A 23,948-nucleotide genomic window follows, 5' to 3' on the forward strand; every position below is an offset into this window, starting at 1 on the left:
TAGAACGACTATTCATAACAGCCAAAAAGCAGAAGCAGCCCGAAGGTCCCACTGATGAATGTGTGAACAAGATATGGTTAACTTACACAATGGAGTATTATGCGGCCGTAAAAAGGAATGAAGTCCTGATTTGTGTTTCGACATGATGCTAAGCGGAAGACGCCAAAGAAAGGCCAAATATTATATGCGTACGTTTATACAAAATGGCCAGAAGAGGCAAATCCACAGTGCTGGAAAGTACATTAATGTTTGCCGGGGGTTGGGGGGGGGTGGGTGGGAAATGGAGAATGACTGGTAAAGAGTATGGTGTGGTTTTTTTTGGTTTTTATTTTGGGGGCAGTTAAACCTAAGTGTTTGTGGTAGGTTAGATGAAGACTGGAGAGTCATGGAAAAGTGTGATCATACAAAAAAACGGTACGAGCGAAGAGTAGTAAACTAGGGAAAACAGCCAGGTCTGTTCACTCAGATTCCTTTCGGCGTCCATCGGTCTTCAGAGACAGGGACGTTCCTTTCCTCTGAGTACGGGAAGGGAGCCTCTCGCGGGAGGACCTTACAGTCTGCTTCAGAAGAAAGTCAGAAAACCCCTCCTCTACCTGCCATCTCTCAAGTTCCTTCCGCTTGAAACATCCAGTGTGCCGAGGGCCACATTTGGGGTTAGGACGTTCTGCCCCCCGTCATCATCTTCTGCACACCTGCTTCTCACTTAGGAAGCTCTGCATACCCAGCTGTGTCACCTTAAGCCCTGTCCCTTCCAGCCTTCCGGTTTGCTTTTCAGATTTAATGTCCTCTGGAGTTTCTTTACGGGGAGACTAAAATCTTCTGGAGTTAGATGGCGGTGATGGTTGCACAACCTTGTGAATACGCTAAGGTTCGGTGAAACCCACTGAACTATATGCTCTCGGTGATTAAAATGGTGAATTCTATGTGATGTGAATTTGTCTAGAAAGAAAAAAATAAGAAATTAAGATACCAGAAAGAAAGAGGAAGGAAGGGAGGGAGGGAGGGGGGAAGGAAGGGAGGGCAGAAGGAAAAAAAGAATGGCTAGGTTTCCCTGCCTGTGGATGGAGCAGTTTTGAGAGCACAGGTGTGCCAAGTGGTCAGATAAGCATCTAATGAAGAGGTCTGTTCGAGGTGGCAGAGGCCCAGCTCCTAGAGTCACCTAAAGAGCAGCGCTCCTCTTTTGAGCTGGGAAACGGGACCGGTAAGTGCAAGGCAGGGCCCAATCCATATACCGGGACTGGGCGTTAGATAGGTTTCTAGAACCAGAACCTGGACGGTGTCAGAGCACGAGCCTAGTCATACAAATCCAAGTGCATGGGGGAATCTGGATAAAGAAGGCAAGGTCGGGTGCTCCATTGGTAGGACTGAGGAACCACATGAGGGGAAGAGTGGAACAGCCACACAGGTGCTCAGGGGCCTCTGTTAGAGCTCTGGAAACTGGATTAGACCGAAGGAAGGCCCGAGTATTCCAAGACTTGGCCTCCTTTTGGTACAGCTCAGCCTACTTCAGCACATCCTTACTCAGAACTGGTCAAGCACGCAGGAGATGAAATCAGCGGCTCAGCTGGGGGAGCGGGCTGGGGACATGGGCAGTCAGTCAACCAGCAGGTTGAGATGGCACATTCCTCCAAAATGAAAGTCATTTCCCAAGTTGAAGGTTTTGGGGCTTATTCCAATGCAAAGGCCCCTGAAAAGTTAGATAATAGGCCCAAGATCACACAGCTAGAAAGTGATAAAAGTGTTGTGATAGCCAGTTTTCCTGACTCTAATGTCCTTGCTTTCCACTGTGTGGGTGAGAGGCCGTCGAGTATGGTGGTCATGAGTTCAAATCCCACCACTGCGTGACCTCGGACAAGTTACGCAGCCCCTCTGGGCTTCAGCCCTGTCCCCTATAAAATGGGGATGGCAGTGACTGTCTGTCTCAGGTGGTGGTGAGGAGCCAATGACACAATACACACAAAGCATTTAGCATGGCTTCCAGAACCCAGAAAGAGCCAACCGTTGAGTCTTGTGCTCTTCTTGAGCCAGAGTGACGGGGCGTTCCACGGGCACGTGTGGTGACGTCACGGTTTTGTCTAACACCACCACTGTTTTCTGTTTCCCCTTATCTTGTTCTAGAAAGACTTGCCCTTGTTTGTGTGTTTCTCGAGGGGTCAAACTGAATTGATAAAGTCACAGAGAGCACCAGACGTTTGGCCGGCTCCGTGAGAACAGAAATAGGGCAGAACTCACCGGTTGGTTTTAGACATGAGTCAACCCCGTCCAAGCTAATCCCCTATTGGCAGCTGCAAGATTTTTCTCTCACAAACTGATTATGCTGGTAAATCAAGACCTTTTTCTGTATTGAAGGAAAAAGCTTATATACATTCACTTCACAGGAATAACGTCATCAGCCGAGCACAGCCGCTGTGTAGCTGAATATATTAGAATTATCCTCTGTCACAAGGTAGTGAAGTTGACTCTTGAACAGCGTGGGCAGTTAGGAGTGCTGACCCCTCCCACAGTCAAAAATCCATGTAAAGTCTTTGACTCCCGCAAAATTTAACTACTCTTAGCCTGCTGTTGACCAGAGAAGTCTTACTGATAACATGAACAGTCAACTAACACATATTTTGTATGGTGTGTGTATTATATACTGTATTCTTACAACCGAGGAAGCTAGGGACAAGACAATGTTATTAAGAACATAGAAGGTAGAGAAAACACATTTAGTACAGAAGTGTAGAGTCTGCGTGTAAGTGGACCCGCACAGTTCAAATTCATGTTTGTTCAAGGGGTAATTGGACCTGATACCCACAGATCCTCTGGTGAAAGGCTTCAGAGGGCCTCCCAAACATTAACTAGTTAGCCCTCACCATCTTTCTTGGAAAGAGGTCCATGCGGCCGTCCCTCAGGGCTCTCCGGGAGGTGCTACCTACCCTTCCAGACAGTTCCAAAGTTCCCAACAAACCCTCTTGCCCTCTTCCCCAGGTTGAAATTAATCACCCCTTCTCTGAGCTCTGCATGCACCTTTCGTCTCTATTCTAGAAAACATCTGTGTAGTACATCATTTGAGCTCCAGGTCTTTCCCACACTTGAGAGTAAGTTTTTGATGTCCTGAACTGTCTGATTCACATCTCTATCACTTTTTTGCCTGCTCGCTCACTCACACACCCAACATGCACCCATCACATTGGCTGTGGGTTTTTTTGTACTTTGAGTAAGACTTCCCCTTAAAATTCTGCTACATTCCTCTATGGAAGGCACCCCTTCCAGTTGAGGAGCATTTTTTTTTTAGTAAGCTCTAGGTCCCCTGTGGGACTTGAACCCATGACCCTGAGATCGAGAGTCGCACGCTCTACCGACTGAGCCAGTCAGATGCCCCAAGAAACATTTTTCTAGTAACACATGCCTTGCACTTAGTAGGGGTTTTACCTCTGTCTGTTGAAATAAATGGAAGAAAACGAAAAATGAGACTTTTGGCAATTTGACCAAGCCAACAAAATCAAGATGAAACTTGGAACTCTGTCTGCTCAGCTCCCGCTGTTACGTCTAACTGGCATTGGTGTTGTGTGCACATGCTGTTATATGGTTCCCTAAAATTCCAGATGAGGATCCTGTCGTTTTCTTTCCCTCCTTCCCTTCTTCCCCCCCCCCCCCCCCCCCCCACATATTTATTGAGCAACTATTAAATGCCAGGCCTTGTGCTAGATGACAGTGATCCAATCATGGGCGAAAGCAAACATTGCCTTTGTTTTTAAGGAGCTTAGAAACTGCACAGTGCAGGAGAGACAGTTGATCAAACAGTGCTTTGAAGGCGTGTGTAATTAGCAGCAGAGGTTAGTACCCTGAAGGAAAAGAACACTGAACCGTGCAAGCTCATTACTGACCTAGCCTGGCTGGAATGTGAGAGATCAGGGAAGATTTTATGGAAGAAGAGATGATTGTATCAAGAGCTGAAGGAGATAGAAGAATTGAGCAGGTAGGGGGCGTGGGGGTGGGGAGGAGTGCCAGGGTGCACAAAGATTTTGTGGTGGAAATATTTATGCGTTTCAGGAACAGAAGACCCACAGCATCTGGCTGGAGGCCAAGGAAGATGTAGGACGTGGTTCCACTGAGACCTGGACGTTTACACAGGTGCCAGAACATAGGAGGGCCAAGTAGGACAAGTTAGGAGGCTTATCTTTTATCCTTCCCCGGTAGGAAGTCATTCAAGGTTGAAATCAGGGTGGAATGTAATCAGACCGATGGTCTGGAAAACAGCTCGGCTGTTCTGCAGGGAATGGACCCGGATGTGGGGGGGAGGCTACAAGCCGGAAATGAGACTCCCCAGTTAGGAGGCTTCTGCAAGTAGTCAGAGGACAGGGGACGATAGCTTCGCTCAGGGTGGTGGCAGTGAGGGTGGAGAAGGTTGAAGCCATCCAGGATGTAAAACTCACCAGGGCTTGGTGAAGGAGTGAATGAAAGCTCACGGCTGGTCTCAAAGTCACGTCTACTTTTGCCAAACTGCCATGTCCGCCATGAGGCTCTGGGGTAGTGCCTGGGCATGCAAGCAACAGTCGATGGTGCAAAGAAAAGCACCTCTACCTTCCCAGTGTTTCTCCTCAAAAGTCACACTTGAAGCACACACTCACAGGGAAAACAAACTCTCCTGGGCTGAATGGGCAAGTGTGAACGCATAGGGACCCCCTGGCTTCCCGAAGTAAGAGGTTGTGTTGAACTTTCATGATACTTGCCAGCCTGTTAAGGACCACCGACTGGAATGTTTGCTTTTTGCCAGGAGATGATGATGTCATGCCATTGTGATGTCATGTGAATTAAAAATAAATCATAGCGCGTTCATTCACTTATGTATCACTTCACTTATTTACCTGATTTGTTTTGAGCACATCCCACATTTTGGCCGTTGTGAATAATGCTGCTATAAACATGGGTGTGCACATATCTACTAGGGGCCCTGCTTTCATTTCTTTTGGCTGCATATCCAGAAACAGAACTATGGGATCACATGGTAATTGTTTTTCTTTTTTTGAGGACTCATCATACCCTTTTCCACAGCAGCTGCACCATTTTATATTCCTACCAGCAAGGCACAAATGTTCCAATTTCTCCACGGTCTCATCAACATTACATCATTATTCCCCAAATAACCTGTTTTCCGTTTGTTTGTGTTTTGATCAGAGCCATCCTCGTGGGTGTGAAGAAATATCTCACTGTAGCTCTGGCTTGCCTTTCCCTAGCGACCAGTGATGTTAAGCATCTTCTCCTGTGCTTATTGGCCACTTGTATATCTTTTTGGAACGATGTCTGTTCTAGTCCTTTGCCCATTTCTTAACCGGGCTGCTTGTTTTTTTGGTTGTTGTTGTGGAGTGGTTAGGCTTCTTCCAAATGTATCTTCAGAAACCAAACTCAACCTGGCTGAAATAAACAGAAGAATTTATTGCTTCATGTAACTGAAAGGCTTAAGGCACATCCAGGGTTAAGGTGTCCTCCCCAAAATTCATACGGTGAAGCCCTAATACCAAGTATAACTGTATTTGGAAATAAGGCTTTTAGGAGGCAATCAAGGTTACATGAGATGAGGAGAGAGGAGTCCTAATCTGACAGGACCCTCGCAAACTAAAATGCAGGTTTTTAAAATATATATATAGCAGGAATATTTTTCTTTCCTCCCCCTGCGTCTGCTTTCTTTATTGTTTTCTTTCTCAGGTGGGCTTATCCCTATAAGGTACGATGGGTAGCGTTCCTTCATTAATTCAATACTCCCTGAACTCCTCCTTTGTCCCAGACCCTGTTCTAAGCGGGGACAGGAAAGGTCCCTTTCCTCACGAGGCTTGCATTCTAGTAGGGAGAGACAGACAGACAGACATAAAAAAAGGAAATCTTAAATGTTCTCATCACAACATGGTAATTATGTGACATGATGTGGTATCAGCTAACGCCTTGCTGGTAATCATTTTGCAATATATAAGTGTATCAAATCAACACGTTTTTTCCTAAATCTCGAAGATTTTTAAAAATGTTTTATTTATTTTTTGAGACAGCGTGAGCAGGGAGGGGCAGAGAGAGAGAGAGAGAGGGACAAAGGATCCAAAGCAGTCTCTGTGCTGACAGGCTGACAGCAGTGAGCCAGATGTGGGGCTCGATCATGAGATCATGACCTGTGTCAAGATCAGAAGTCGGATGCCTAAACGACTGAGCCACTCAGGCACCCCTAAAGATTTTTTTTTAATTTTTAAGTAATCTCTACACCCAACATGGGGCTCAAACTCACAACCCCGAGGTCAAGAGTCACATGCTCTACTGACTGAGCCAGTAGTAGAGGCTCAAATAAACGCTTTGTACACCTTCAGCTTACACAACATTGCATGTCAATTATGGCTCAATAAAGTCGGGGAAAAACCAAGAAATAAGTAACTGTGTATGTTCAGAATGCAAATTCTATGGAAAACAAAATAGCAGGAAAAGAGGATAAGGACTATGAGGGTGTTATGCATGCCTCGTTGTCCAGAAAGAAGTATGAGGATCAGCCTCCTGGGAATGTGGGATGATCTGGGCGCCCTATGCTTTTGTGGAGACTGACATAAACAGATAATGCATATATTGAGTGAGCCTTGGTGATCTCGGGGCACATTGTGGTAGGCCAGTGAGGATTGGCAGGGAGGTGAGAGTATTTTTTTAGGAGCAAGCAGAGTTTACAGCCTATTTTACTCCTGTCAGTGGTGTTTTGGAGTCTAGGGGTGGGATGGCCTTTTGCAGAGCTGGGGAGCTCCTCCTAGGACACTCGTCACTTGCCCGTGGAAGTCTGAAGAAAGGGGAGGCTGGTCTAATCTGAAAGTGATCAACTTAATGCAAGAAGAAAGAATTTTAGAAAAAGACTGAGGACTTTTCTGATTCGTTCTGATTGGCCCAGCTTGGGTGACATAGTCACACAAGCCAATCACTAAGGTTAGGGGTAATCAGAACCCTTATTGGACAGGCCTGAGTCCAATTCCTATGGGATCGGCCTCACCCAAACCACAGGACTGGGAGGGAAAGGGACGGTTCCCCGAAGGAAAATTAACACCAGATGTCCTCCACACCCAGCTCCACATTTCATGGCTGGCTGATCTTTGGGATCAACCTCTCTGATTCTGTTTCCTCAGCTGATAGAAAAATCTAGAAGGTAAACAAATTCAGTAAGACTCACATCACTAAGTTACTGAGTACTGTATGTGATCGTGTACCTAAATGCTATTTGGGAGGTATGCAGTGAGTGCTAAACAAGTATTATTACTTCTATCAAAGTTTCCTAAGACACGGTAAGTGCCCGTAGGGAGCTTATAATTTGCAGGGAGATGGAACATACGGAAACACAATTGCCATACAAAAGAAGATGTTTGTGTGATTTTCCAACGCCTTCATCTAAGGCAGGAGCCACGCACTCACTTGCCTCCGTTGGCTAGGCAGCTAACCCAAGTGAGGAAAGCAGGCTGAACTTTCCTGAACCCGGACACATGGGAGACCATGGCCACATTTCACAGGGCAGCCGCCATATGGTTCCAGCAGACGGTCGTCTCGCTCGCAGGCAGGCTCAGTGTGGCCAGAGGGTCCAGTTGTTTTCAAATGAAGCTGATAATCTGGATTTTGATATGAACGTTTTTTTTTTAAATGTTGGCAACTTCTTCAATTTTGTGTGTGTGTGTGTGGCAAATGCCTGTGAGCCACACAAAACACATACACCGGCCTCATTCTATCCGTGAGCTTAAGCCTACCCACTCTGCGGTTGGCGTCCTCCGATTTCCGGTTCCTTCTGGGAATTTGATAGCATGGCCTTTCTGGCTATGTGTTCACGGGGTACAAAACTTGGTATCATTGCAGAATGAGGAAGTCTTAGGGTCCAATTCTAGCTATGAGTCCTCGGTCAAGTTGCCTTATCCATCTGGCCTGAATTTCTCCATATCTATAACTAAAGTGTATGCGACCAGATGATTTCCTTTCCTAGCAGCTCAACGCTGAATGATCTATAGTTTTCAAAATGCGAGGGAAGAAACCAAAGTCAAATTCTGATCCAGGGGATGCAGAATTCATTTCCATTTGGAAGACCAGCGAGTGCTCCAAAGAAGAGATGATTTTGAGGGAGTCATCATGCCTGGACTCATGGAGAGTCTTGGGGAGAGGGAGACAGAGGAGGAAGATTAAAATGTAATTATCAGGGGCACCCAGGTGGCTCAGTCGGTTGAGCGTCCGACTTCGGCTCAGGTCACGATCTCACAATTTGTGAGTCCAACCTCTGCATTGGGCTCTGTGCTTACAGCTCAGAGCCTGGAGCCTGCTTCGGATTCTGTGTCTCCCTCTCCTCTTCGTGCTCTCTCTCTCAAAAATAAATTTAAAAAACATTAAAAAAATTTTTTTAAATGTAGTTATCATATTTTGAGCATTTACTATAGTCCTGGCACTCTGCTATCTCTTTGCACACGTTATTTTCTTTAATCTTCACAGTGGTGAGATACAAACTTCCATCCCCATTTCAAAATAAGGAAGCAGCTGACAATGTAGAAACATTTATTGAAAATTCAGGCTTCTTGTTTATGCTCACTCAACTCGTATGTAGTAGAACCAGGATGCCAGCCTAGGTGTGCTTAATTCCAAAGCCCGTGTTCTTACCGTTGAGTGGAGGAAACAGCACGAGTCAGCTTGTGAGTGGAAAAGCTACCAGCTCCTCTACGTGTTTGGTAGGTTTTCGATCTGTCTGGGCACCTCCTATGCCTTAGCTACGATGGTTAGGCACTGTGAGAGCCATAAAATGAGTACAAACAGGGATTTGACCTTAGGGAGGTAATCTAGTAGAGAGACAGATGGCGATAAACATCACTATGGTAGACTGTTTCCAAAGATGATCGGAAAAATCGCTCCCATCCTACGTGTCCTTTGGAACGTGACTTTGACACCGCTCCCACCAGGAGGTAGGGTTTTTCCCCTCTCCTGACCTCTACACCGGTCTGATGAGTCGCTTTGATTGATAATAGGTGGTGGCGGAAGTGACATTGTGTGCCTTCTGGGTCTAAGCCTTAGGAGGTTGTGAAGCTTCAGCCCGCTCTTTGAAGCCCTCTTGGCTGGAAAGAAGTCCAACCGGTCCACTTGAGAGAGGCGCAGCCAGCTGCAATCCATTCCAGTCTCTGGTCCCAGACAAGCTGCCCCAGGCAACACCGTGGGGGGTAGAAACAAGGTGTCCCTGCTGAGACTTGCTCAAATTGCAGAATCCGGAGCCAAATAACGGTTGCTCTTGTTCTAAGTCATTATTATTATTATTATGCCTTACACATAAAGTATATTACATGTGAAGGCTCAGGTATCTGGGAGGCAGATGAGGTGGGTGAAGACAAAAGTTCAGGTTGTACAACAGAGTTTACATCAGCCCTTGAATCCTTTTTTTTTTTTTCCTGCCTCCATCACTCCCGCCTCCAATAGTTTCCTGGGCTCAGAAGATATGTGAGGCTGAAGGTGACTGATACCACAGGGCAAACCCTGTCATACTGAGCACCAAATACCACAGCCCCATCAGTCCGCAACAAGAGCTCCCTCGTATCAATGGGGAAAGACAAGAGAGGAGCCAAAATTGCCTCAAAGCTTTATCCGGGGGCCGCAGTTTTTAGGGAGTGTTGAAACATTCCTGATGATTTCCCGGGATGAGTCAGAACTCCCTACATAATCTTATTTTCCTGAGAACTTGGTGACTTTCTCTGCTGACAGCCCACCTCTTCCTCCACCTCTTTCCTCTCCTTCCGCAAGTCTGGATCAGACCAAGGAGGTGGAGTACTGTTTGATTTTTAAGCCTGATGTTCCTGTCCTTCTCCGCCATTTAGTCTCTCTGGCTAATCATCTGGCCAATCCAGGGCAATCAATCAATTGGCAAGCATTTAAGCACTTTTCATGTATTCATATATTCATATATTCATTCATTCATGTATTCATTCATTCACATACTCATTCATTCACGTATTCATTCATTCATTCATGTATTCATTCATTCACGTATTCATTCATTCACGTATTCATTCGTTCATGTATTCATTCGTTCATTCATTCATTCATTCATTCAACCAGTAGTTATTGAGTACCTACTATGTGCCAGACACTGCTGCAGGCCCTGGCAATACGCCAGTGTTTTAGTCTGTTCAGGCTCTTATAACAAAGTTCTGCAGACTAGGTGGCTTAAACAACAAACATTTACTTCTCATAGTTCTGGAAGCTAATAAGTCTAACCCGGTTGGGTTTGGGTCAGAACTGAGCTGCAGACTCCTTTCTCCTTGCATTCCTCATATGGTGGAAAGAGGGTGAAAGAGCCCTCCGGAGTTGCTTTTAGAAGGCACTAATCCCATTCGTGAGGACTCCACCCTCATGACCTAATTCCCTCCCGAAAGGCCCCACCTCCTAATACCAACATACTAGGGGTTAGGATTTCAACATGTGAATTTGGCGGGACACAAACGTTCAGTCCATCACAACCAGTGAAAAAAAGTGAATTTTTAAACACGGTTCATATTTTACTCTGAGTGTAATATTTATGCATATCATTGATAGCAAATGACCAAAATGTTTTGTCCTCATGAGGTGTAAGGTGGGTCCTGCTGTATCACCTTCTGAGGGAGAAAAACATTCAGAAAAGTAGGAGATAATTCAGGCCAGAATAGCACAGGAGGGCCGCACTGGGGAGGTAGTATTTGAGTTGGGTTTTAAAAGACAAAGGGAGTGTAAATGGGCAAAGGGAAGAGCTTTTCAGATGGGGACCAACATGAGAACACGCACGGAGTTGGAGGTGAACAGGCATGATATGTTTGACATACATTAATAGAATTAGACTGACCCAAAGGATGGGTGTCTGTTAGAGTGGAATGTAAAATAAAGTCAACTGATTCCAGTAGGAAAAGATGAGAAAAAGCCTTTAAAATCAAGCAGGGAAACAGATGTTCTCCATAACAAAGAAGAAAACATTGAAGGCTGGTGGGGCAGGAGTGGTGTGGAGCACGTCATGTCACGTGTCCGTGAAATGCATGTTCTCTGGAGTGGCACAGACTTGTTGAACCTCAAATATGGGAAAAGATGGCAGCCTCCTCCATGTCCTTCCGAGGGCAGCCCAGGAATCAGAATTGTGTCCTGTATCAGGAGGATAGTTTACAAGGACAAAACACAGTACATTCAGGCAGAGTAGCTAGGGCAGTGGAGGGCTTAGAGCCAAACTTATGAGTAGAAGCTGAAGGAAAGGGGGAGACTCAAGGGCTTGAGGACTGAAACTGCCTCCAAATATGTGTAAGGGTTTAGAGGGACCACATTTGCTCCGAGTGGCCGGACTTGGTAGAACTAGGACCAATGTTAATACAAGAGATACATTTGGACTCCTTATAAGGAAGAACTTCCTAAGAGTCAGAGCTGTCCTCACGAGCTAGCGAATTCACTAGCTGACATTTCACTTAGCGGAAATGTTGGTGGGGAGGCATGTATACAAGTATCGGGGAGGTAGAGCTGTAATTTGAAGTCCTTCAAACATGAGAGTCTACCCTCCTCAACTCAAGTTCAAGTTCTCAATATCTATAGTAGGAAGAACCACACTGGGTTCTGATCATTACCATTTTATGAGAAACATGCCCTTATCCCGAGGCCCCAACCAACCCTCAAACCGTGAGCATCTGGAAGGCAGACTCTACGTCTTCCTACTACCTGCTACGAAAATACAGGGTACCAGGCTCATCCCAGGTCGTAGAGGCTCTGAGAGTAGGGCTAATGACTTCATAGAGGAAAATAGAACACTTGTTCTTGCTAGGGAAATGTGGTAGGGTTTTGTTTTGTTTTTTTCAATTCTTTTTGTTTTGTTTTGTTCTGGATGGGTACCAAATTTTTAGAGCCAAGGAGGGAGAAGTAAGGAAGAAAAGAAAGTTACGACGTGATTCTAAGTGGTTTTACCACACATCTGATTAGCTCTCCAGGGGGAAGATAAAAGCTTAATCCGATCATTTAGGAGGGTGCACACAAGAAAGGAGACTTGCTTAACTAATGATTAGAAAGTGTATCTGGGCCCTAGAAACTATCCTTTTTGCTTCAGGTGGTGAGATAAGTACTATTATTATGGGGAAATTCACACTATTACTGAGTCCATAACTGTAATATGACTGTGACTTGGCAAAGCACCTCTCATTTTCCAAGACGTTAAAGTCTTGGGAGCTTAACTTACCAAATGTGCAATATCTTCACATTGCCATTCATACACCAACCGTAACACAAGTGCAGCAAAAGGAGTCTTTGGGATAGAAAAGTCATGAAGAAGCTTCTCTGAGTGAGTACACCAATATCCCCTCCCTTTTTTTTCACCATCTACTGGTTTCTGCATCCTCCGTAGCTGGACTGATAATTTCATTCTCAAAGGTTGTCAATTACTTTCTAATTACTAAACCCAGTGAGTTTTTCCTTTGTTCTCAATTCTCTTGCTCTCTGCAGCGTCCTATTCCACCAACTTCTTGAAATCTCATGTTTGTTTGGCTTTTGGGGTGGCTTTGCTGTTCTGATTTTCTTACTACTTCTCCGACGGCTCCCCTTCCCTAGTGCGTTGTGAGGCCAGAACTCCCCGGCTCTGCCGTGATCTGGTTCTTTATCCATCTCTCAGACCCCACTCGTTATGTCCATCTTTGACCAACACGTCTGTGTAGATGGTTCCCGGAAGCAAAGACCATCTTATTTATCTCTTGTATCTTTGTACCCGAATACGTACCTCATATACTGGAGCCAAAATACAATGAACGACGTTCACGGATAGAGCACTGACTTCTTTTGATTTCAGGTCTCCAATTCTCACTGCTCACCTAAACTTGGATCTTCTCGATCCCCAAATTTCTAAAACCAAATTAACCCTGTTTAGTAAGTTCACCTGTCAGAGAGCTGCACTGTTGTCATTACCTCCCAGCCAGGAGGCAAAGCACTTAGCTCCCTTTTCTGACTTTATTTCTTTCACTCATATTCAGAGCCTCAAATTCACCTTTGTCTTGCTTAATACCCTGCCCCCGCTGCCAGGCAGTGTCATCAGGCCTCTGTCCTACCGCTCCACTGCAATTGACATCACTGTTGTCAATGGATACATGAGAGCTTTCATCTTACTGGACCTCTTTTAGGATCATTGGCCATTACTTCCTTTCAAAAACTTTTCTCTTGGTTTTTGTTCTTCTTACTCACTTCCTTCTTCTCTGATCTCTCTTCTGTTCCCTTTGCCAGTGTTATTTCCCCAAATATGATTCCGGTGCTCTTCTCCATGGTCATACTTTCTCTTGATATTGGCAAATCTGCCTTTGATTTGACCAATCTCTGTCCCTACATGATCCCCGAACAATATATCTCTAGCCCAGATTCCTCTGCTGAATTTGAACTGCCTAAAAGATATCTTGACTTGGGTGTTTATAGGAACCTCAAAACCAGCACCACTAGAATGGAACTGTATGAGTGATGGGCCCAGCCCTGTAGCAAGTCTGCTACCCTAAGACCCAATTTGGTTGTCTCCTTTAGACAAGTGAGGATTCGCATTTTTGATTTGTATCTTTAAAATAATTTGGAAGCATGAGAGACTGTTAAAAACTGAGAACAAACTGAGGGTTGATGGGGGGTGGGAGGGAGGGGAGGGTGGGTGATGGGTATTGAGGAGGGCACCTTTTGGGATGAGCACTGGGTGTTGTATGGAAACCAATTTGACAATAAACTTCATATATTGAAAATAAAATAAAATAAAATAATTTGGAAAGACTATATACCCTCCTTCACATCTTTAAGTGGACATTCAGAATTGTTATAAGTTTATATATGTCAAGAGGTACGGTTTGTAACACAGTGTATTAACATTTAAAGTATTAACATTTAAACATAAAATTACTATAGCACTTAAAAAACTTACCCAACGGAACCTGAATGACCAGTTTGATACTCAGAATCATTCATTTGGAAATACACGAACTTTTTCCAGTTTTATTGAGAAATAATTGACATACTTCACTGTAAAAGTTGAAGGCATGCAACATGATGGTTTGATTTACCTATATGGTGAAATGGTTAATGTGACAGGTGCAGCTAACATCCATCTTTCCATATAGATACGATAAAAAGAAAGAAGAAGAAAAATGTTTCTCCTTGTGATGAGGACTCAGGATTTACTCTCTCTTTTTACTTGTTCACCTTTTGAGTGACCCTGCCTTTCCCTTCGTATTTAATTCCTGCTCTTATGTTTTAAATTCACCGGTAAAGAGTGAACCCATCACCCCAGGGTGACCTTAAACAAAAGATTTCTGTGTAAAGGATTTACCTTCAAAAACTTTCCTATAGATCCTTACAGGTGTGTCAGCTGTAGTCACATTGTACTTGTACTTGTTTATCTTGTAACTGGAAATCTGTGCCTTTTCACCACCTTTCTCCAATTCCCCCTCCCCCACCCCCAACACCTGATTAATGGTTAAAAATTTTATATATTTCTCCTTGACCTTATTATTTCCACTTTAACTTTCCCCATTTAAACGCTTGGAAATCTTCTGTTGCTGGCCCTTCATACTTTCGTGAAACAAAAATATAAATTGAAGTTGAAAAAAATGTATATTTTGATGACATAAGTATCTACGTGTTCAAAAGAGTTATTATGAAAATTGTTAATACATAGTCAAATTTATTGACCTTTTAAATTAAATATAAAAAGTACATTTTATTGCAAATTTATCATTTAATGAGATAGATGAGACTTTTATGGTTTCCCCCAATCAGTTCATGTACCTGTGGTTTAATATAACATATTATTAGAACAAAACAGGGTTCAGCACCAATTCTACCCCTATATTACTTTTTAAAATTTATGTATCAAAAATAGCACTGCGATCTATCATTGAAAAAGTGTATTTAGTGATTTATCAGGTGATAACCCTATGAGGTCTCCTTTGAGTTTCAAAAAGCTGGAAACCATCTGACATGCAGAAGTATTTATTACCTCGTCATTATAATCAACTGCAGTATTTTAATGTTCATTTATTTTTGAGAGACAGAGCCAGAGTGCAAGCGGGGGAGGGGCAGAAAGACAGAGAGACACAGAATCCGAAGCAGGCTCCAGGCTCCGAGCTGTCAGCACAGAGCCAGACGCGGGGCTCGAACTCACGGACCATGAGATCATGGCCTGAGCTGAAGTCGGATGCTTAACCAACAGAGCCACCCAGGCGTCCCGTCAACCGCAATATTTTAAATACTCTTCTTTTGGGGCCCCCCAGAAAATTTTTCCTGAGGCAAGGCACTATGGGAATATTTGGAATCGGTGGGAGTGTGGCTTTCTTATAAAGTGGCAGGAGAGTATTTGAGAAAGAGAGTTGGAGAAGAGCTAGTCTAAGGCCTTCACCATGGGCACACGCTTAGGCAGATTGGTTTGGGGACGGCTGTGTATGGAAAGCCATTTGTTTCACGTCTCCGTGCCCAAAGCCGGATGGCATTAGTGGATGCTACGTGTTGTCCATTTGGTATCAGCTCGCCCTTTCCCTTTCCTAAGAAAGCTATACTTTGGTTCAAGTAGCTACCTCTGCCACAGAAGGCACAGGGGAGCATAGCCTTCCTGCCCCGCTCTTGAGGAGAATCCTGATTCCTCTTAAGCCCATCAGTGCCCTGGCAATACTCACTCCAGTGACCTAAGTTGACCCAGTCAGATGGAAGGTTTGTGAGGACAGATTCCTCTCTCTGGTAGGATATGAACAGGGAGCATGGAGACCTCTAACTGCCACTGGCAGTCCTTTTGGGTCTCCCAGGGAAAGCCGCTTTAGGATAACTATAGACTGGGGCAGAGACTTAGGGCTTCAGATGAACCAGCGGCCTGCCCGACTTCTGGACTTTCCGTCACGCGAGGTAAAAATGTCCTTATTTCACAAAACGGTGCTCTGCGCCCACGTACGATGAGTCAGCAGATAAACACATAGTTTCAGCCGTCTATTTTCTCTTGCCAAGATCTTTATAACACTTTTTAAAATGATCTTCCTGTTTCTATTATTTTCATTGTCCCATCCATTTATACACTGCCATCGAGCTTTTTAAAAAAACACCTGTTTAGCAATCTTTCCGAGATCCCCACAGTTTATAGAATAAAATCCAAGCCCCCTGGCTTTGGTATTCCATGTTCTACAAATTCTGTCCCTTGCCTACATTTCCAGTCATGTCTTGATGTCCCCCAGTTTATAAGAAGCAGTGTGGTACATTAAATACAAGCATCGCGATGTAAGTTCAAAACCTGGCTTCCCTGTTTACCAGCTATGTGATCTTAGGCAAGTTACTTAACCTCTCTGAGCCTTAGTTTTCTTATCCACAAACTTTAGGAAATGCCGCCCACCTTGAAGGGTCCTTGTGCCCGTTATACATGTTGGTAAAAAAACGTAGAGCTTCGAAGTCATTGTAAAAAAAAAAAAAAAAAAAAAAAGCTCTTGCTGATGTTGTTGTTCTATCTTCTATATCTGCCATTTCTAGGCTACTTCTCTTTGTGCAAACATGCAAATCCATTGCAACTGCCTGGAAAGCCACCAATTTCCACGCTTCTTTTCTTTTCCTTATCCTGTCTGCAGAGCTTCCACTTTTGACTCAAAACTATCCAGACAGCACCTGCACTGTGCAGCCTTCCCAAGGATCTCGGCATAAGTTCCCCCTCCGCCTAAGGAGTCCCTCGGTGCTCCCACAGCACTTCGTATATCCCGTTGACTATTGACACACCTGCTACCAGTGTGTGGAATTCTGGATGGCCTGCATTTTTCCTCATTCATTTTTGGAGCTCCGTGGCATAGAATGGCGCCGGGGCTGCAACAGATACCCCATAAATGTTGAACAAGTGAGAAGAAAGAGCAACAGACTACGGCATGTGGAAAGTTTACCCAGGGAATGTCTCGGAGAAACGCTGTGTCTCTTAGCAGCGGCAGCAGCAGTGGGGATAACACCTGCTATTTGTGGACTTCTTTGCAGTTTGTGAAGCGCTTCCTATATTTTATCTTAAACAATAAAATCCTTACACGATCCTACGAGGGGCTTTTTGGGACTCCCCCTGCGTTAGGGATGATTAAATTGAGGTCTGAAAGGGTAAGGGATCGGCCCTTGATCAACAACCGAGAAGTGTCAGAGTCAGAGCACACAGCCAGCATTTCCCAAAAGAACTCTGTGGATGGTTCGGGCGCCAAGCCAATATCCGAGAGACGGTGGAGTCCATAGTGGACTTTATGTATGAATTACCAAGAATATTTCTCTGCAGCCCTTTATCGTACCATAGTGCCATATTGAGTGGTACCGTTGAAAGAATGTTTAAAAATTTTTTTAATGTTTATTGAACTTTGAGAGAGACAGAATGTGAGTGGGGGAGGGGCAGAGAGAGAGAGAGGGAGACACAGACTCTGAAGCAGGCTCCGGCCTCTGAGACGTCAGCACGGAGCCCGACGTGGGGCTCGAACCCACGAACCACGAGATCATGACCTGAGTGGAAGTCGGACGCTTAACTACTCAACCGACTGAGCCACCCAGGCACCCCATGAATGTTTAAATGAAAGTTGAGAGATCTGGGTTATAGACTTTTTTCTGTTACCAAAAAGTCTGGGGCCCATTTATTTAACTTTCCTGGGCACTGAAGAAGTTTTCAAGATGATCTCTAAGGCTCCTTCTGACTTTAAAAATCTTTAGTTAGCTAGTTTAGTTAACTAGTTTAGTTAACTAACTAAAAATCTTTAGTTAGTTAGTTTTTTTAGTTAAAAATCCTGCTAACTAAAGTGTTCTACAGCTTTGGAGATCGGTAGAAGGCAAAGGTGCAATTTCATGGACAGGAGGCAATGGCAGGAAAGGAGGGAAGCAGAGCATTCTAATCCTACAGACTATGCTGTTCATTGTCATTTGCCTAAGTCTGGCTCCAGAGATTTCATGAAGTCCCATTCCTTCCCTGTACTGTGAGATAAAACGCCTTTGTCTCTTCTCTTGCCATTAATTCCTTTAGAAACAGAATAAATTGATTTGATAACTTTGATCAAAGAGGATGCATCCTTTCCCCTCCACAGACCTCTTAACTTCCAGGTTCAAAGAAGAAATCAGAGAAAAATTGGTTTTGAACTCTGCTTTTTAGAGCAGCTTATATTGCATTTTAATTTAATTTGTTAGAATTTCACCTTCTGCCTTTGGTGGGCTGATTAGATGAAATAAAATTATATCTGGGGGATCTATGTTACCAAGATTGCTTAATTCTTCCTTTTGAAGTTGAACTGTCAAGGCCATCGACTGTCCTCGGGTAACTTCCCAGATTACCTCCTGCAGTCATGGCTTCCGAGTCTGTGTCTCTGATGTAAAAATAGATCCAGAGCTTTCTTAATAACAGAACTAGACTGTCCTGCTAAGACAGGACAAATGTGTACATTTGTAACAGTGGGAACTAGTCTGTTTGTTCCCAGCATTTTCAGCCAGTTATTGGAATCATACAATTGTCTAAACCCTGAGGCGTAGGACACAGCCTGGGACAAAACAGCTCCCAATAAACATTTGTTGATGAAACTAATCTAGTCTAGTCTCCTTTAAACAATTTTTTTCAATTTAAATTTTTTATTTTTAGAGAGGTTGGGGGGGAGGAGCAGAGGGAGAGAGAGAAAGAGAGAAAGAGAGAAAGAAAGAGAGAGAGAGAGAGAGAGAGAGAGAGAGAGAGAATCTTAAGCAGGCTCCACAATCAGTGCAGAGCCTAACACCGGGCTTGATCCCACAACCCTGGGAGCATGACCTGAGCTGAAATCGAGTTGGGCACTCAACCGCCTGAGCCACCCAGGTGCCCCCCACTCTCCTTTTTAAAGCAGGAATGCTTTCGCAGGATCCTTGATAATGGCCATAGGGCTTCTGATCAAACATTTTGCTGACCAGGAACATCATGAGATAGCTTGCTTATTCTACTATTTTCTAACATTTTATCCAATCTAATATGAATACACACTATTTAATAAATATCTAATATTTAAAAAATTTTTTTTTAATGTTTGTTTATTTTTGAGAGAGACAGAGCACAAGCGGTGGAGGGGCAAAGAGAGAGGGAGACACAGAATCCGAAGCAGGCTCCAGGCTCCGAGCTGTCAGCACAGAGCCCGACGCTGGGGTCGAACTCACAGACTGTGAGATCATGACCTGAGCTGAAGTTGGATGCTTAACCGACTGAGCCACCCAGGTGCTCCCCCCACCCCCCTGCTTTATAAAATATTTATTTATTTTTGAGAGAGAGAAAACGAGCGAGCACGGGGGAGGGGCAGAGAGAGAGGGGGACACAGAATCCGAAGCAGGCTCCAGGTTCTGAGCTGTCAGCACAGAGCCCAACGCGGGGCTCGAACCCACAAGCCATGAGATCATGACCTGAGCCCAAGTCAGACGCCCAACCGACTGAGCCACCCAGGCACCCCATAAACATCTAATATTTTGAATATTATTCTACTATTTTTCTCCTTGCCCCCATTAATTCCTGTTCTGGAATCAGAGAACAGTAGCATTTGATAGAATTACTCCTGTTGGCAAACTTTAGTTTACCAACTAAACTAATCGACATCTGTTGTTGGTAATCTGTCCAATCTTTCTCTCCTCTTCTGTTTCTAACATCATGCTTCTCCTTTAGGGAACCCATAACTTCTCCCTAGAAACTTCTGTTTCTAATTTTCACAGACCCAGAAACAAGAGTTAAAAAGTGGAGGCACCCCATACTACATACCTAAATATTATAAAGTCTAAATTGAGCAGATTGGTACATAAAATATGCTCTATGATTTTACTCTCAGAATGCCAAAATTTTAAATTTTGTGTAAAACTCTGGTTTTTATAGGACCTAAAATCAGCAAAAATATCGTTTAATTTAATTATACTTACACCTCTGGGCGTGATGTTGAAGGACTGGCAATGTCCAGATGCACAGTAAATTATGTATTTCCTAAATTATTACATGTTTATTCTACAAAATCTATTTGTCTTGTTTTCATCCTAGCACAATCACTCATTATGTTATTATAATTAATGTGTTCATATAATTTGTGTTCCATTGACAATAATCTAAAGCAGGGATCAGCAAACTTTTTCTTAAAGGGCAAGATAATAAATATTTTACCCTTATGTGTAGTCTCTGTCTCAACAACTGTACTCCACTATTGTATGTGAAAGCAACTCTAGACAATATATAAATTAATGAACATGGATGTGTGCCAATAAAACTTTATTTACAAACACAGGTAGGCAGCCTGTTGGCAGTAGTCTGAATAGCTTATCAACCCCTTTTCCAAAGGAATTAAAGATAAAATATAATTTCAGTAAAAATGTATAAAACTTGAAATATCCAGAAACTATAAATATCCAGAAACTATATTTATAGTTTATATCCAGAAACTATAAATAAATTTATAAGTAAAATTATTTTCAGATATGTTTTTCAAATATGTTTTTCTTCTAAAATAGTCAAAATCAGACATGCCTGGATGGCTCAATTGGGTGACTCTTGATTTCGGCTCAGGTCATGATCTCATGATTTGTGGGTTGGAGCCCCGTGTCGGGCTCTGTGCTGACAGCGCTGAGCCTGCTTGGGATATTCTCTCTCTCTCTCTCTCTCTCTCTCTCCCCCTCTCTCTGTTCCTCCCCTACTTGTGTTCTCTCTCTCTCTCAAAAAAACTTTTAAAAAAATAGTCAAAATTATCTTAAAATTAAAAGACTAAAGAAATTCTAATTTTAAGTAAAAACTATTTAAACAAAGCTAAAATTTTAATTTCTGGGGAGGGAATTTGCATAAATCTTATTAGCATTTTTTTAAAAAAATAAAAATATCTACAACTCTAGTGTTTAGCAACCATCCAGTTGCCTATGTAAAGATTTAATATACTGAATGCATGCTACATTTATATCTATGTCCAGGTGTTTATAAATATTAAGAGTAGTCTGAATCATTTCATATTATAAAATGTTGTTCAGCCACAGGCTTGTGATTGTGAAGCTAATTTGTGAGTATCTATGGAACCATAAAATGAAATACAACGCGAAATAAGAAAGTGGATAATTAGCACTAGTGGGAAAAAATATTTCAGGATTCATGCTAAGAGGAAGGACATGACAATTAATAACATGATAAAACACAGAATTGCCTAAGTGCTTGTTCTATTACCTAAGTAATTCCGTCACTGAAATCCTCTGCTTACTCCACAGTAGTAACTATCTCCAATGTCAGGGGCAGCATAACCCACAAAAGTTAGCATTCTCACGAGGTTTTTCTGTTGACGACACAGGTCAAGAGATGCAAGGACATTTCCTTGTCCCTGACTGGTGTTAGTCATAGGAATGGATGTTGAGAACTGTTCCCCTGCGATCAAGTGTTCTTAAGTAACTATGGTGTGTGTGTGTGTGTGTGTGTGTGTGTGTGTGTGTGTGTGAGAGAGAGAGAGAGAGAGAGAGAGAGAGAGAGAGAGAGAGAGATGCAAAGTTCTCTAAAGCATGAGTCCAAGGCAGGACAGGCCAATATGCCTTTTCCATTCCCTCGGATTAAGTAATAGATATAGGGTTGGGGAGATAATACAAGTTAGAATAATGAGGTCAATTTTAGAACTTTATTGGAATTAAAAGGAAAATGAGGCTCTCTTCACATGGCATTGTTACAATGGAGGCTGTAAGCTTAGAGCTGCTGGCAGCCATCACGTGGAGAGAGCCTGCCTGAGAATGAAGAAGGACAGATAATCAGAGCCCAGAGATAAAGAAAGACTGAGTCACAATGTCATTATTTGAGGCTTTGGATCCTGCTGTGTCTGAAACCTGCTAGATTCCTAGATTTTTCACTTACGGAAGCTACAAAGTTTCTTTTCTGCTTAAAAGAAAATCCACTTTCACTTGGATTTCTATCATTTGCAACCAAAACGATTCCAATTAATAAATGATCTTCTGGACACTGGAATCCATTTATTTAATGACTCCCTCAGTATCGCCTGGCCTCCTCTGCCTTTGAAGATTCCTTGAAAATTAGATAGATCTAACTGTCCACACAGTACCTACTCTACTCTTACAAACTCCTCAGATCTCGCACAGCCATTTGGGAAAGAACTGCTGGTAAACTTCACTAATCACTCCACCAGAGAAGGCAGAATGCAAATGCATTTGCCTCAGAGCCAAGATACACGGTATTTCCTTGCTATCATCTGTACTAATCCCTTGGCTCTAACCAATGGTGATTGGATTAATGGCCCCAATTCTTCATGCTTCCCTGTATCCGTGTCCTTCGTGTCCTTTCTAACTCCATAGAGTCCTCCCACTCTGACTCTGGGTTTGGTCATGGCTTTGACCAATGAGGTGTCAGCAAAATTTTCAAAGGCTTGGAAAACGTATGTGCATTTCCATTTACCACTCTTGCCTTCTGTCGTTACCATGAGAAGATTTCGACCTGGCTAACCGGGTAGAGGGTAAGAGTCACGTAGAACAGGGTTTATTCACCCCAGTCAGGCCAACTGAGCCCTAGATCAGCCATTAGCCAGTCAACACCATGCACAAGAGTGTGCCCAGCCAACACAAGTAGGGTGACCGTGCCATCTTGTAACTGTTGACACATGCGTGAACCCAGCCTAGATAAGGTAAGCAAACCCCGCAGACTCAGGAGCGACCTAAGTGTTTTCTGTCATCTGTTACCTAGGTTTTGAGATTGTTTTTCACATACAATCATTAAAACAGTAAATAACGGACACACCAGCCTTAAAGTGCTACATCTGATAGGTTCTGTCAGCTCTGTTAGAATCTCAGTTCAGGCCTTTTAGATGCTAAAAAACAAAGAGACTTGAAATATTACCTCTCTAGAGTTCAGAGGTGTCTGCACAATGAGGAGTTATACTAAATGTGATCAAAAGTTTCTTGAAGCACCAGGAAAAAAAAATTAGAAGCATCTAGATTGAAAAGGAAGAACTAAAACTGTCTTTATTCACAGAAGACATGATCATCTATGTAGATAATCCTCATATTTGCATAGCGGCTCTATATTCTATATCTGACAGATCTGGTATCTGTAATCCAAAGGATTCTAAATTCATTTTATGTTATATCTGCCAACTCTTCAGTGGCTTGTATTTTATGTTTAGTGGTATTTGTGAGCTCATTGTCATAATAGGTGGAACATCTAAGAGCTTAAATTGGGGATTGGAGACACTTTCTTGCAGAGAAGATTTGCTTTTGCTTTTGCTTTTGACAGTAACTAGAGGGTGCATCTGATCTGGGACTATGTCAGTGAACTTGCCCCACCTTTTGTATCCTCCTTGCTCTCCCTTGAGGGCTTCAATTCATGGTGGAGTCCCAGACTTCCCATCCTCCCCCTAAACATTGGGCCAAAACTCAGCATCCTGGCTGCACTATTCATCCCCTGATAGATCAGGCTTGAACTCTCTCTCGTTTTCTCTCTCTCTCTCTCTCTCTCTTTTCTTGCCTCTTACGTCTTTCTTCTTATGAGGCTGGTAATGTCTGAAGTAATGTATCCTACGGGGCTTTGCGGCTCTGTAGCAGGTGCCCCTTGGAGCAACCGGTCAGATATTGCCAGAACAGGAAGAAGTTTCCCTTATCCCCCCTTTCCCTGCTTTTCTCATCCCTGACACAAGGTATTGCCTGCAGAGACACAAACCATGGTGCCCGCTCAGGGCAGGAAAAAATGTCAGTAGAGCAGCCTGACCATCTGGAGAGGCTTGGCACGGGTACATATTACTACACAGAGATGAGTATCTAATGTGACCAGGCTGAGTTTGGATGCTGACGTCTCTGAGGAATAGCTATTTTTTTTTTTTTTAACGTTTATTTATTTTTGAGACAGAGAGAGACACAGCATGAACGGGGGAGGGGCAGAGAGAGAGGGAGACACAGAATCGGAAGCAGGCTCCAGGCTCCGAGCCATCAGCCCAGAGCCCGACGCGGGGCTTGAACTCGCGGACCGCGAGATCGTGACCTGAGCTGAAGTCGGA

The 23,948-nt window shown here is 43.5% G+C and overlaps 1 long non-coding RNA gene across 1 annotated transcript in view; it reads right to left on the reverse strand.

Moving 5' to 3' along the window:
- Window positions 1-297: 297 nt before the first annotated feature.
- The window catches only part of LOC122199571, a 30,909-nt gene continuing 7,258 nt past the window's right edge, over window positions 298-23,948 (reverse strand). The window contains exons 2-3 of the long non-coding RNA XR_006193564.1: window positions 4,419-5,397; window positions 298-939 (exon numbers count right to left, since the gene is read on the reverse strand). This is a non-coding gene — a long non-coding RNA (uncharacterized LOC122199571). The remainder of the gene's footprint in view (window positions 940-4,418; window positions 5,398-23,948) is intronic.

Source organism: Panthera leo, chromosome D1 (assembly GCF_018350215.1).
Source record: "Panthera leo isolate Ple1 chromosome D1, P.leo_Ple1_pat1.1, whole genome shotgun sequence".
Lineage (NCBI taxonomy): Eukaryota > Metazoa > Chordata > Mammalia > Carnivora > Felidae > Panthera > Panthera leo.